The sequence below is a fragment of the Procambarus clarkii genome, chromosome 16, assembly GCF_040958095.1.
Source record: "Procambarus clarkii isolate CNS0578487 chromosome 16, FALCON_Pclarkii_2.0, whole genome shotgun sequence".
In the NCBI taxonomy this organism is placed as follows: Eukaryota; Metazoa; Arthropoda; class Malacostraca; order Decapoda; family Cambaridae; genus Procambarus; species Procambarus clarkii.
Genome location: NC_091165.1, coordinates 7,801,314 through 7,813,813, shown reverse-complemented (window position 1 = coordinate 7,813,813; position 12,500 = coordinate 7,801,314). Strand labels below are relative to the sequence as shown.

The 12,500-nt window shown below is 46.9% G+C and overlaps 1 protein-coding gene across 2 annotated transcripts in view; it reads right to left on the bottom strand.

Annotated features, from left to right (window-relative positions):
- Positions 1-12,500, bottom strand: part of LOC138365413 (uncharacterized) — a 78,102-nt gene that overhangs the window by 42,025 nt on the left and 23,577 nt on the right. The window lies entirely within an intron of this gene.

The following is a 12,500-nucleotide window of genomic DNA, read 5'->3' as shown; positions in this document are numbered from 1 at the left end:
TGGTACCCAATGTCGCGAGCGAAGGGGACGCTTTTATTTTTAATCCTCCTTTCGTTACTGAACCCGATCTTGACGAACTGACGATTCGTCAGGTGGCGTTTGTTTGGCATATACTCACGACGCACCCCGGGGAAGGGCCCCGGCAAGATCGGCAACATGTCTCTTGTTGGATGTCCTATCCTCTAATTGTGGCTCTGTGGTGGGTGTGGGCACCCACACCCACCACATTCGTGAATGTAAGTTTTAAATGTGAATGAATTTGTGAATTTAAATTCGTGAATGTAAGAAACTTACATTCGTGAACGTAAGTTTTTCCTCTCGTCTTTATGTGAAATTCTGTTCCTCATGTACCTCCTCGAGCTCGAGCCCAAGCCCCCGAGTCAGATTGTGTTGGAAGACCGGGCTCTGTAGCCCCCGCTGCATTGGGCCCCGACCTTGCTCCTCTTTTGACCCCTCCTGGCTACTGCCCCCGGCTCCCCTTTCTCCTCTGTGGTTGGGTCGAGCTACAAGCCCCCAGTGGTGACCACCTTGTCCCTTGGCACAGCTCAGTCTCTCATTGTGGCTACTCCTTTCGTTACTGAACCCGATCTTGATGGACTGATGGTTCTTCAGGTGGCGTTTACTCACGACACACCCCTGGGGGGCCCCTGGCAATATCGGCAACATGTCTCTTGTTGGGTGTCCTATCCTCTAATTGTGGCTCCATGGTGGGTGTGGGAGCACATTCGTGAATGAAAGTCTTTCCTCTCGTCTTTATGTCAAATTATATTCCTCTTGTACTTTTTCGGGCTCTTTGGGTGGGTGACCAAGCCCCAGAGTCAGATTGCGTTAGAGGACCGGGCTCTGTAGCCCCCGCTACAGAGGGGGCTACAGAGTCCCCTCTGTAGCATTGCATTGCATTGGACCCTGACCTTGCTCCTCCTTTGACCCTCCTGACTACTCCCTTTGGCTCCCTTCTCTCCTCTGTGATTGGGTCGAGCCACAAGCCCCCAGTGGTGACCACATCGTTCCCTGGCATGGCTCAGTCTCTCATTGTGGCTACTGTGCCTTTTAATCCCTCTGGGGTGTTCTCAACACCGTCCACGCCACGGCTGCACTCGCTCGACCCCTTCCCGTACTAATGTGTACCAAGCCTTGTTTGGTCCTGCTTCGTGGGCCAAATACTTTGATCTCCTCCCTCTGGATTTTACACCTCCTGACGATTTCTCGCTCCATAGGCACCTTGTTGATTCAGTAGATGCATCTGTTACTTTTAACCCCACCCGTCTCGGTACATGTGTCGTTGCTGCTCCTTCTCAGGATGCAGCCATCCACTTGGCCGCCTTATCCAGCCTTGGCAAAACCCCTGTTCGGGTCTCCAAGTACACTCAGTTGAATGCTAGTGTTAGCACTGTCAAATTCCCACCCCATGTTGCAACAGGTGTTAGGAATCTACAGGATTGGTCGTCGCCGTCAGCTCCTTGGGGTATTGAATTATTGATTATTTCGATTATTTTTTACCCTTCCATCCTCTGCCATTCTTGTTGGTGCCAGGTGCTCCGTTCAGGAGTACATTCCCTCTCCTTGGCTCTATAATAAGTAATGGAGGTTTGGGCATGGTGCCCTCCGATGCTCTAGTACTGTCTCTCTCTGTCCCTTGAGTTGGGACGAAGGTCACTCTAAGTCGGAGTGCACTTCTCCCTGGGCTCGCTGCCTCAACTGCGGTGAGGCCCACTCTACCTTCTCCGCGCATGTGTACATTACAAACTTGAGGCAGCCGTCTTCACCTTGAAACACCGGGAATGTTTTTCTTTTCCTGAGGCGAGGCACCAAGTTCGCCGCCTTCCCCCTTTTGCTGGTGTCTCTTATACTCACGTGTTGCACTCTTCCTCTCCTCGTCCTTCCCACCTTCCTCAGTCTAACAACCGTTTCAAGGCCTTAGGCCTAGACACGTCCACCTCCGCCTCCTCTATTCCTTTAAGTTTTGTCCCGAAGGGTCCCCCCTCATGGTTCTCTGTCTGGGGTTCCCCTTCTTTCTACCCAGTCTGTCTTGTCTCCTGTGTCTTCTTCCTCGTCTCCCTCCGATCCTCCTTCCCATTCTTCTCCTCCAGCTCTTAGCTCTCCCCACCATCTGTCAGTGCGGGCTGATGTCCATCACTCTCTCAGCGGCCATCGTGTTATTTGTTCTTGTTGTTCGTCTTCTGTTGAGACGCTTGAATCTGTTGCCCAGTACGTTGTTGCCGGGACGCTTGTCTCTTTAAGTCCGAAGCGAAAACCTAGCTCATCTCCTTCCTCCTCTCTGGCAGGTAAGAAGGCTTCGCTTTCTTCCTCGCCCCCAACCTCTGACTCTCTCGATCCATTCCCTCCTGTTTTGGTGGTTGCGCCCCCTGTTCCTGCTATGGAGGTTTCTTTGGCCCCCGCTGCCCTCTCGGTTGTTAACCTTGCTGAGGTGCACTCCCAGGTTTCTGCCCCTCCTGCTGCTGTCCTTGACCCTCGGTTGTCCTTCTCTCCTCCTCCGGACCCTGCTCATTTGCCTCTGGCCTGTCCTCCCGCTCCCTTCCCTCCATCCTTACTCAGTTTACCCATGCCTCCCTAACCCTGACTTCGTTGACCATGATCCTTATCCTGCGCATCTTTAACGTGCTGTGTTCCTTTTTCACCTTTTTTTCTTCAATGTTCTCTGTTGCTGTTCTTTCTCTTCTTGTTGATGTCTATCCTTCAATAGAATATTCGCGGATATTACGCCAATTTCTATGAACACCAACTTCTGATTTCACAGTTTTCGCCCATTCGTGCTGATGCTTGGTGCTCGTCCTGGTCGCTTCCGTGGCTATTCCTTTCTCGTTTCCCTTTCCCCCAGGTTTTGCTGGGGCCCGTTCCTCTTCTGCTCTCTTGATTCGTTCTGATGTTCCCTTAGTCCCCCTACTTTTTCCGTTGCCTCTCCAATGTTCTGCTGCACGTGTCTTTGTGCTTAAATGGTACATGGTTTGTTCGATTTACCTCCACCAAATGTCCCGCTTTCTCTTCCCGATCTTCCTTATAAAGATCCCTTCTCTCTCTCTCTGAACTTCAGTCTGCCCTGGCCCTCTGCGGTTCTACGGCAGCGGGCTCCGATGGCATTCGTTATGAGATGCTTAGCCATCTCCCTCCGTGCATGTCTCAGTATGTACTGAGTCTGTATAATCGGGTTTGTATAATCGCTTCTCTCTTTCTTCAAAGCTTCCTCTCTTGTCGTTCTTTTCGAGTAAGGCTTGATGCCACTCTCTCTGCCTTTTTTCAGCAATACTAGGGTGTGGCCCAAGGTAGTGTTCTGAGCAATACTCTTTTTCTGGTTGCCCTCAGTGGTCTTCTTTCCTCTCTTTCTTCTGGCGTCTTCTCCACTCTCTTTGTCGACGATCTTACCCTTTGCTGTCAGGGTGATGACTCCTTCAATGGCGGCTTCAACTTGCGATTGATGCCGTGTCGTCTTGAACCACTAATCATGACTTCAGGTTCTCTACGTCTAAGACCTGTGCTATGACTTTTACTTGGAAATGTGTCGTTCTTCGTACCTCTTTGTCGTTTAATGGTCACCCCCTTGTGTACAAGGATTAAGGTAAGATTTTGGGGTTAATCTTTGACACTCGTTTGTCTTGGTCGCCCCATATCTCTTACCTCCGAGTTGAATGTTCTAAGTCCCTTACCCTCGGGTATTGTCCCATACTTCTTGGGAAGCGGATAGGCGCACTCTCCTCACTTTACATTCCTCTCTCGTGTCTAAACTCGATTATGGTTGCCCTGCTTACTCGTCTGCATCTCCTTCTACTCTTCGCCATCTTGATGCTTTGCACCATACTCGGTTGCGCCTCGGCTCTAGTGACTTTCGTTCGACTCCCGCCCTCAGGTTGTATGTTGACACTCGCTTCCTATCTCTCCAGGACCGCCGTGATCGCTACTGTCTTCGCTATCTTGCGAGGTCCTTGCAACATCCTTCCTCTCGTCTCTGTCATGCGTTAACGTTTACCGCTCGTGGGCCTCCTGTTCCTCTTCACCACCACCCCCTTTTTGTCCGGTTATCTCGCTTACAGGATTCTCTTTCAGTTCGTATTTCTAATATTTCTCCTCTTATTGTTCATTTCTTGACCCCTTGAGAGTCCCCCTTCCGAAGTTTTGTACATCCTTGACCTGCATCACTAAAGCTTTTACCCCTCCTACGATTCTGAAATGCCTTTTCCTTGAGCACTTTTCTTCACACTCCCGCTCCGTCTCCATCTTCACCGATGGGTCTAAATCTGCTGACGGTGTATGCTACTCTGTTGCTTTTCTTGACCGCGCTTATATGAGTCGCCTACCCCCGGAGAATAACATCTTTACAGCAGGACTTTATGCTATTCTCTATGCTCTTCGTCTCCTGCTTTCTCGTTCTCAATCTTCCTTTGTAGTTGTCGTTCACTCTCGTACTGCCCTCATGGCTCTCGGGTCCTTTAATTCGGTCCATCCAGTGGTCGTCAAGATTCAGCATTAACTGTTTCTTGTTTTCAGTAAATTTAAGTCAATTGAGTTTTGCTGGGTTCCCAGCTATATTGGTGTCTCTTTAAATGAGTGTGCGGATGCTGCCACTAGGGAAACTGTCCGCTCTTGTCCCATCTCCCGTAAAGGTATTCCTTTTTCCGACTATTACCCAGTTATTCATTCCTCCATCCTTACCTGTTGGCAGGATTGTTGGTCTTCTGTTACTGGTAACAAACTGCGTGCTCTTAAGAGTTGTGTGTGTCCTCATGGCCGTCCTCCTACCACCATAACCGGCGATGGGAAATTGCTCTGGGGAGGTTACGTATTGGCAATACACTCTTAACTCATGGTCACTCAATGGAGCGCCACTAAATTCCTTATTGTCCAAATTGCTTTGTCCCTCTTACAATCATGCATATCCTTGTTGAATGTTCTGACTTCCAGGACGAGCGTGTGTCTTGCTTTCTGACCATCCCTCGCGGTCGCTTGTCCCTCGATAGAATTATTGGTGAATCGTATACTTTTGATATTGTTCGCCTTATGCGGTTCTGTTCTTGTATTGGCATCCATCGTAACATTTAGCGTCCTCTGATTATTTCACTCATTTGATGGTGCTACATGGCCTCCCGGTTTGGCACCTTCTTTTGATAATTTCTTACTGGTATTTGTAGTACGTGGGTGAAGCATTTACAGCAATGTTGTTTGAATAAAATTCGTCAGTGAAGCACTTGTTCCAGAAGTGTTCGAACGAAATCAGTTGTGAGTCCAGCCCGTCCTCCAAAAACCCAAAAGTGATTCCATGCACCAGCCGAACCCTCTGTTTATGAATGAAAAACGATTTACACACGACTCACAACTGTTGACGTTCGAACACTTCCAGAACAAATGCTTCACTGACGATTTTTGTCAGTGAACCACAACGCCGTAAATGCCTCATCCATGTACTACAAATACAAATAATCGCTAACAAAACCTAACCTCCTAACCTATGCCTATATATACACAATATACTAATATATTATAATATTAATTTATATATGAAAAAATTCCCGTTTTTAATGAACAGCATGTAAAAATTTATAGATGCATCCTTGAGGTCGAGCGCTCGATGTAATGGACTTGAGTCGAGGACGGGTTGGTGAGTCGTGTAAAACCGTTTTTCATTCATAAATATGGGGTTTGGTGGGTGCATGGAATCACTTCTGGGTTTTGGGAGGACGGGCTGAACCTTAGGTAGTGCTGCTTCGTATCTCAGTATCAAACCAACATTTTGGTGTGTAACCCCGTAGTGTTATACACAATATAACGACTCTCGTTTGTTCAAGACTACAACCCAAGTGATGTGAGATCACCATCTTCTCGAGGAAAGTGTTATTACTTTATTACATGCTCTCAAGCACTGAAACATCGGAGTCTTATTGTTTGCTCACACTTTAATTACCAGTTGCATTGAGTGAATTCTACTTTGTGGAGTCCGCCCTGAGCAGCCGTGAAGTGAGGACGTGTCCCGGCCTCCGTGACTGCTGGGGTTGTTTGCCGTTTGGTCGCCAGGTGGTGAGGGCGTTGCTGCCCTCTCAGTGTTGTTGCCTGCCTGGCTGCGTGCTGACGTGGCAGTTTTGACATGGGGGGGGGGGCCTTGCAATTCCTCCTGTTTTGCGGGTGAATTCCGTGGGACTAGAGTTCTCGTGTAAGGCTGGTTATCCAGCCATTGAGTTGGTGATGTGCGACATGCTTCGTGTCCCGGTGGAGGCTGTATATGGAGTTGAGCTTGTTGCGGCCCACTGGGTGATTATCAAGTTCGTGCGGGAGGAGGAGTATCGAGACGAACATCCGTACCTAAGGTATGCGCCTGCGGTCGGATATCCCGTCTTCTGTCCGGCTGCTGGGTTACTACGTTCGGGTGTATTATGCCCGGCAGCCCTGTACCTGTTTTCGGTGTGGCCAGTTAGGGCATCAGGCTGCCGGGAGCTCTGAGGCCCCTGCTGCACCTGTTAACTTGTTTCGGGAAGAGGATTTCCCGCCGCTCCCTCAGGGCATGGATTCCGGAGATGAAGAGGGGCAGGTCCCATTCGCTGCTGTTGCGGCCCCCCCTGCGTCACCCGACATGCCCCCGGTGGTTGTTGTCCCTCCGCCGAGTGTTCCGGTGGCTCCTGTCGCTGGTCACTTTGCTGTGCCAGTTGCTCCCGAGGGTCTTCCGTATGGTCTCTGCGAGTCGTCTTCGTCTTCCTCGTCTCCTGCTGCTGCGCCTGGTCCTGCACCCTCGCCAGGTGTTACGGCTATGCTGGGTGTTGGGGGGGCTGCGGAGCGTCCTGTTGTGTGCGGCCCGGTTCCCCATGTGGTTGAGGCTGCTGCCGTACTGCGACGGGCGTCGGTTCGCCCGGTTCGTGAGGCCCGTGGTTCTGGGTCCGCCTCCGGCTGTGAGGATGTGCGGCCAGTCCCCAAGCGTTCCAGGCGTTCTTCTACTGCTTGGGCTGATGCGGAGGATTACGACGCAGGTGGAGCTTCGGGCGATGATGTGGCGATTCCGGATGCTTCGCGCTCTATGTCGCTGGTGGTGGCTGACGTCCATGTGTCTGCTGTTGACGATGGTTGTGCGTCTGATTTACCTCCTGTTCTTTCTCCTGCAGAAGGTTCTCTGCAGTGGGAGGTGGTTGCTCCTACAGACGTGGGTGGTGTGGGTTCTGGTGCGAGCCGAGGCATCAAGCTGGTGCTGAAGAAGGATGCCAAGCGTGGGGGGTCCCAGCAGGTACAACGTTCGGTGGTTGACGCGGGGCCCTGTGAGGCAGCCGAGGAGGCTCCCAGTGCGCTGCCCATTCCCCGGCCTCGTGGGAAGGAGCCTCTCCCTCTCGTCTTGGCCTCCGGAGTGGCACATGATGATAAGCATCCTTTGCTGTTTGAAATTGTTGACCGCGTGCGTCCTGTTTCGTGGTGCCCTTCTTCCACCTGGATTCGACGGGCTCGGTGTTTTATTGTGAGTGTGCCGGAGTTAATGCCTGATCCTCGTACGGTTCATAATGAACCTGTTACAGAGGACGTCATGTTACTTTGGGAGGCGTATTGTATTCGATTCCCGACAACGGAGAGGCCGGATAAGTATGAGAAATTTGAGTAGTCTGTGTGCTTGCTGTGTGTTTGGTGTGTGCTTGGACCTGTGGTTTGTTTGCAATGTGTTGTACCTATTGTGCGCCCTTCAGGCCGGTGTTATGTTTGTTCTCATGACCGGTGTTTTGTTGTATTTCTTATATTTCCGGTATTGTTTCTTTTTCTCGTGTTTCATTGTTTCTGTTCATTGTTGTTTTTGTTGTCGGCCCTTCAGGCCGGTGTTTAGTGTTTGTATAAATTTGTATTGATTTGTTTCGTGCTGAAGTATCTTGTTATGTTTCCTGATGTACTTTGTTGTTTTATTCTAGGTCCTTCAGGCCAGTGCATGTATGTTATTGTGTTTGTGCCTGTTTTGTTTTCAGGTGTGCGTGTTTTGCTTGTTTATTATTATTGTTTATTTTGGCCTCGCCCTTTGTTTACGGGGCGGATGGCTTGGTTTGTGTTTTTTTATTCCTGTATTGTTTGTGCTGTGCGTTTGACCTGGTGTTTTTATATTGCTTTACCTGTTGTACGTGTTTGTTCTTTGTTTTGTTTGGAATGTATTGTGTTTGTCCTGTTCTGTTTCCTGTTATGCCTCTTGATGTATGTTTTGTTTTTCTGGAGGTTTTGTTTTGTGATGTTACTGTGATTGCTAGTTTGCCATTGTATTATGTTTTGTGCCTTGATGTATGCTGTATTTTTCTATGCTTTTCTCATGTTTGTGTTTTGTTGTGCTATGCTGTCGGCCATTCTGGCCGGTGGTCTATTGTTTTCTTTTATGTATTCTGTATTGTTTTTATTGTATTTAAATTGCATGCTTTGCATGTAAAAATAAAAATAAAAAAGAAAAAAAAAAGTTGCATTGAGTGCCTTTATTGACAACACCCCTGGCACCCATTATAAGTGTTGCTGCAGTTACAATTGTTGCAAGGGTTAATTCTGTTAAAACAGCCACATTCCACTTACTTATTCAGGCACACTTTCTCTTTATTTCTCTCGTTTACCTGCTAATTTTTTCTCATATTTAATACATTTCTATTTTCATGATCATATCATTTTATTTTTGTCAAATAAACCAAGAACATCTAACTTTCATTTATGTTAATATTTTGCCATTTAGACTTAATATATGGCGATTTTTTTGTATATTTACAATTTAATTTTTTGTTAATATTTTTTCCATTTTAATATTTAATTAAAAATTTAAAATGTTACTAAAATGTTCCAAGTTCTCCTAGTTTCAACCCTTTCTCGCTATAGCATAGTTCCGATGTAGCTAAAAGCTTATAGTTCTTATGCTGCTAATATTGATAGTTCCTCTGTGGTAGATTTCCAGTTATTAAATATCACCAGGCACTAACCCTTCCTTACGTACCATAGCATGTCCCATAGTACCCGCCCAGTCGCCGTAGACAGCAGAATAGTCGGAATGCTCCAATTTTAATGATAATTGTATTTTCCCAGTCCCAATAAATTGTAAAATTTAAGTACTATTTTCCATGCTATTCGAATATCATGGATAGGCTTCATCCTGTTGAAGGCGCGAAGTTTTGTTTTGAGAAATATTGGTAGTTCTCAGTAAGTTATAATAAGTACAATAAATTATTACGTATAATAATGGTGCTTTCGCCAAATAATATTATATACAATAGAGTGAGTTTAAAAATTTAAAGAGAATGGATAGTAGGAACGTTTAACAGAAAACCATGTTACGTTGGTATGGCTATGGGGTACACTACTCTAAGTAGGATGAATAGGATTCACTACCACCCAAAAGGATAGGTATGGGGTCCATTACCACCTGTTGGATGGATATGGGGTCCACTACCACGTTTTATATAGTTATAGGGTCCCCTACCACCTGTTCGATGGGTATTGGGTTCACTACCACCTGTTGAATGGGTATGGAATCCACTAATGCCCACAGGATGGGTATGGGGTCCATTACTGCCCAATGGGTGGGTATGGGGATTCACTACTGCCCGCAAGATGGGTATTGGGTCCACTACCACCTGTCAAATGGGTATGGTGTCCACTAATTCCCACAGGATAGTTATGGGGTCCACTTCTACCTATAGGATAGATATGTGGTCCACTACTATCTACAGGATGAGTATGGGGGGTCTATTTCCACGAGTAGGATGGATATGGGGTCTACTACTGCCAAAATGATGGGTATTAGGTCCTCTACCACCTAGAGGATGGATATGGGGTCTACTACTGCCACTATGATGGGTATTAGATCCTCTACCACCTAGAGGATGGGTATTGGGTCCATTGTCATCCACTGGATGGTTATGGGGTTCGCTACCACCCACTGGATTGGTATGGGGCTCACTACAACCCACTAGATTTGTATGGGGATTCCTTCCACAAACCGAATGGGTATGGGGCTCCCTACCACAAACTGGATCGGTATAATGATCACTACCGCCCAGAGGATGGGTATGGGGTCCACTACCACCTGTAGGTTCGGCATGGGATCCACTACCGCAATATAAACAATAGGAACAGACAAGTATGGACTGGAGACGCAGATGTACTTAAAGCTTGACAGTCCATTAACAATGATGGAATATTGTAACACAAAAAAGAATATACTAGCTAATATTAATGTGAAAATATTTAAGTGAGTAAATTAATTATTAATTGATAATTAACACAGTTATCAATTTATGAAACAGATTGAAAAATTGTAATTGTCAGGTTTATAAAATTTTGTGAAATTGAGAGTCTAGGTAGTAACAGAAATTGATAAATCTTAAATATTTTATGTTAAGAATCTGATGCATGTGTGTGTGTTTGTGTGTGTGAGTGTGTACTCACCTAGTTGTGTTTGCGGGGGTTGAGCTCTGCCTCTTTGGTCCCGCCTCTCAACCGTCAATCAACAGGTGTACAGATTCCTGAGCCTATTGGGCTCTATCATATTTACACTTGAAACTGTGTATGGAGTCAGCCTCCACCACATCACCACCTAATGCATTCCATTTGTCAACCACTCTGACACTAAAAAAGTTCTTTCTAATATCTCTGTGGCTCATTTGGGCGCTCAGTTTCCACCTGTGTCCCCTGGTGCGTGTGCCCCTTGTGTTAAATAGCCTGTCTTTATCTACCCTATCAATTCCCTTGAGAATCTTGAATGTGGTGATCATGTCCCCCCTAACTCTTCTGTCTTCCAGCGAAGTGAGGTTTAATTCCCGTAGTCTCTCCTCGTAGCTCATACCTCTCAACTCGGGTACTAGTCTGGTGGCAAACCTTTGAACCTTTTCCAGTTTAGTCTTATCCTTGACTAGACATGGACTCCATGCTGGGGCTGAATACTCCAGGATTGGCCTGACATATGTGGTATACAAAGTTCTGAATGATTCTTCACACAAGTTTCTGAATGCCGTTCGTATGTTGGCCAGCCTGGCATATGCCGCTGATGTTATCCTCTTGATATGGGCTGCAGGAGACAGGTCTGGCGTGATATCAACTCTCAAGTCTTTTTCTTTCTCTGACTCCTGAAAAATTTCCTCTCCCAGATGATACCTTGTATTTGGCCTCCTGCTCCCTACACCTATCTTCATTACGTTACATTTGGTTGGGTTAAACTCTAACAACCATTTGTTCGACCATTCCTTCAGTTAGTCTAGGCCTTCTTGAAGCCTCAAACAGTCCTCTTCTGCCTTAATCATTCTCATAATTTTGGCATCGTCCGCAAACATTGAGAGAAATGAATCTATTCCCTCCGGGAGATATGTGTGTGTGAGTGTGTACTCACCTATTTGTACTCACCTATTTGTGCTTGCGGGGGTTGAGCTTTGGCTTTTTGGTCCCGCCTCTCAACTGTCAATCAACTGGTGTACAGATTCCTGAGCCTACTGGGCTCTATCATATCTACATTTAAAATTGTGTATGGAGTCAGCCTCCACCACATCACTGCCTAATGCATTCCATCCTTTAACTACTCTGACACTGAAAAAGTTCCTTCTAACGTCCCTGTGGGTCATGTGGGTACTCAGTTTCCACCTGTGTCCCCTTGTTCGCGTACCACCAGTGTTGAATAGTTTATCCTTGTTTACCCGGTCGATTCCCCTGAGGATTTTATAGGTTGTGATCATGTCTTCCCTTACTCTTCTGTCTTCCAGGGTCGTAAGGTGCATTTCCCGCAGCCTTTCTTCGTAACTCATGCCTCTTAGTTCTGGGACTAGTCTAATGGCATTTATCTGGACTTTTTCCAGCTTCGTCTTGTGCTTGACAAGGTACGGGCTCCATGCTGGGGCCGCATACTCCAGGATTGGTCTCACATATGTGGTGTACAAGATTCTGAATGATTCCTTACACAGGTTCCTGAACGCTGTTCTGATGTTAGCCAGTCTCGCATATGCCGCAGACGTTATTCTTTTTATGTGGGCTTCAGGAGACAGGTTTGGTGTGATATCAACTCCTAGATCTTTCTCTCTGTCCGTTTCATTAAGTACTTCATCTCCTATTCTGTATCCTGTGTCTGGCCTCTTGTTTCCACTGCCTAGTTTCATTACTTTGCATTTACTCGGGTTGAACTTCAACAGCGATTTGTTGGACCATTCACTCAGTCTGTCTAGGTCATCTTGTAGCCTCCTACTATCATCCTCTGTTTCAATCCTCCTCATAATTTTTGCATCATCAGCAAACATTGAGAGAAACGATTCTATACCCTCTGGGAGATCATTTACATGTATCGGAAACAGTATAGGTCCAAGGACTAACCCCTGCGGGACTCCACTTGTAACGTCTCGCCAATCTGAGACCTCACCCCTCACACTGACTCGTTGTCTCCCGTTTCTTAGGTACTCCTTTATCCAATGGAGTACCTTTCCTTTCACACCGGGCTACATCTCCAGCTTTTTCACTAGCCTCTTGTGTGGTACTGTATCAAAGGCTTTCTGACAATCCAAGAATATGCAGTCTGCCCACCCTTCTCTTCT